The sequence below is a fragment of the Gavia stellata genome, chromosome 6 (genome assembly GCF_030936135.1).
Source record: "Gavia stellata isolate bGavSte3 chromosome 6, bGavSte3.hap2, whole genome shotgun sequence".
Taxonomy (NCBI): domain Eukaryota; kingdom Metazoa; phylum Chordata; class Aves; order Gaviiformes; family Gaviidae; genus Gavia; species Gavia stellata.
This window is the reverse complement of record NC_082599.1, coordinates 20,621,897-20,624,723: the sequence shown is the minus strand read 5'-3', so window position 1 is coordinate 20,624,723 and position 2,827 is coordinate 20,621,897. Positions and strand designations below refer to the sequence as shown.

General features: G+C 58.2%; 1 non-coding gene across 1 annotated transcript; it reads right to left on the bottom strand.

The window, feature by feature from the left end:
* Positions 1 to 2,297: 2,297 nt before the first annotated feature.
* TRNAN-GUU (transfer RNA asparagine (anticodon GUU)) lies at positions 2,298 to 2,371 on the bottom strand. The gene has a single exon. It is a non-coding gene; the product is annotated as a tRNA-Asn (tRNA).
* Between the last annotated feature and the right edge of the window lie 456 nt (positions 2,372 to 2,827).

The following is a 2,827-nucleotide window of genomic DNA, read 5'->3' as shown; positions in this document are numbered from 1 at the left end:
AGCCCATGATGTGCATCTGAAAGAGCCTCCTTCTGCACACGTATCTCAGGCACAGGAGGTGGATGCTCACACACCGCATCTATTTTATCAGGTTTGATGGTGCACATGTGCACACCAACGTGCAACAACTGGAAGGGGCGTTAACAAACCTCGTGGTCCGCAACAATCACCTCTATAAAACGCGTTTGCGACTTGGGAGGGAGGGCGAGACTTGCTTTATGGGAGCAGAACCGCTTGTCCTTATCCTGAAGGATCAGCTTGGTCAGTTTTAGCTCCTAAGTTGTTACTGCCTTTCCAGCCACTGCTTTTTTACGCGGACTTGATCAATTTTTGTTGTTGTTGACTCCTGTAAGCTCTTGGTGCCTGCCCGGTAACGAGGCAATCCCAGCACAGGCAAATGCAGATTTTAAAATTTCTATCCCCTGTGAGGCTTTTCTGGCTGCAGCGAATGCAGCGCTAGCGGGCTGCATTCGTCCTTCCGCTGCAAACAACATGGAAATACCAGGAAAGGGGGGGGGGGGGGGGGGGGGGGGGGGGCTGGCTGGGTGGGTGTATCTAAATTACTCCAGTTAAAATAAAATTCTAGCGATCAGTAGGAAATATCTATGGGTTAAGTGTTGCTAGCGGTAATGGGTGGGTCCTGCAGCGAGCTACAGCTACCCTGACGCGGAGCACCGGGCTGCCAGTTTTTCAAAATGCTTTGGCGAAATGTAAAAGGTGCGGGTGATAGGAAAAAATATGCCAGCAAGCTGCGGCAGATAGAGCACATCAACGATTTAGTGTTCATTACTTTCAAAAGATTCTTCAGTGCTTCCAAAGACATGTCCTTTCTCCGGTATCTTAGCTAGCGAGGGCCGTATCTTGTCATCAATGGTAAATCGATGGCATAGCCTGACCTTTCAGAGGGCTATATCCTTTATTCAAAACAGGCGAATTGGAGAGAAAGATGTGCGAAAAACAACCCCACTGGGGAAGGGGGCATTTCTAGCGCGGATTCTGTTTTCTATAAACTGTAAAGAGATCCTCGCGGAGTTCGCAGAAGTTGGTCTGGAGGGCGGCCGTAGTTCACACGACCGAAGGGCTCCCTGGAATCAGCTCACGGGCTCAGATAGGGCGAAGGTGCCAACTTCTAATTGATACGTTGAGGCGAAGCTCCCGACGTAATTGCTTTTAACATTCATGTATGCAAAGCGGCTTCGTGCGGGCAGGGCGAGCCCGAGGAGGCAGCGCTGCCTGCCAGCAGGAAACGGGCCTGGAAACACCTCTCGCTGCGGGCGGGAGAGGGACCGGCGGGGGCACCGGGCGGGCGCGGGGGGGGCGCGGTCCTGCCCGCCGGGCCCCCGCAGCCGCGGCGGCGCGGAGGGGGGGGGGAGGTCCGCGGCCGGCTCTCCGCGGCGAGGCTTCTCCCCGGCGTCGTTTCTTCCCGGCCCCTTCAGCGCCGGTTGTGAGGGCTGGGAAACGGCGCTGCCTTCGTCCGCCGGGGAGAGCCGGCATTGCCCGGCGTGCGTGCTAACTTCGCTAACGCGCTCTGGCCATAGCAGCGACGGTTGTACACAACAGCAATTATTATAATCCTTGTCGCAATGGCATTTACCCCCCGCGTCTGGGCTCCAATCCAGGTTATCCGATGGCGATAGCTGGAGTTGCTGGAGTGCCGTAAACGCAATGCCCCCTGAAGCAAACGCGAATCGCTCGGCATCGCCATTAATTATCACTACGCAGCTCAGAGAAGGTGTTTTCCCTTGCACCTTCCACCGCGCGAGCAAGGGGTAAAGAAAGTCCTGGAGACTCTTGTTCTGGCCAGCCTCAGGACAGAGCCGGCCACGGCAGCCGCAGCCCGGCGGCGTGCCCCAGCGCCGAGCCAGCCCCTTCTCGCCTGCGGGCAGCAGCGCTGGAAGGACGGGGGGACGCGGAGCCCCGCCGGGAGTCCGCATCTGCCGGGGGGATGAGGACACGGGCTTGGGGGGCCCCGCACCCTTCCCCTGCTGGCGACCCCCCTCGCTCGGGCAGGAAGGCAGGGACACGACCCCGCGGCGTGCGGGGAGAGGGCGGCGCAGGCCGGGAGCCATCTCGCCCCGCAGGCGCAGCGAAACCGTTCCCTGCCAGGGCGCAGCGCGGGCGCGAGCTGCCTCCACCGCCGCAGCTGGGGCTGCCGCCGCGCTCCCCTCCGGGGCCCCCCTGCCCAGAAACACGCGGCGCCTGCACGGCCGCCAGCGCTAATCTCACATCCGCCCCCGGCGCACACGCACGAAACGGCGGCCGGCTGCAAGGGAAGCGGGCGAGCCAAAAGGCAAACACGTCCCTGGGTGGGCTCGAACCACCAACCTTTCGGTTAACAGCCGAACGCGCTAACCGATTGCGCCACAGAGACTCCCGCTCACACCCGCATCTGCGGCGCGACTGATGTGCTGCGGGCCGTGCTTCGCCGCTCCCTCGCCTCCCCCCTGGCGACTTGCGGGCCACCGCGTGCCAAACCGTGCGTACAGAATGCTGCCCCTGAATAAATGAGTCCTGTGAAATGCTGAAAGAGGACTGAGAAAACAGTGAAAACGGCGGCTTCTCTTCTTCTAGCCAGTATGAAAGACTAATTCCCCAAAACATTGTTCACAGCAGCGTTCTTTTTCTGGGGAATAACTTCATGAACCAGGGTTAAACCAGCTGCTTCTTGGCTGCTGCTAATTCATCCATTACACATGCAAGCCAAAATGTAATTCCCAAATATCATTCCAAAATTGCCCTATTAATACATTTGAAAGGTAATTTTAAGTGACTGCAGGGAACAGTTAGACTGTTTAAGACAGGCAGCATCCCTCTGCATGTATGTAGG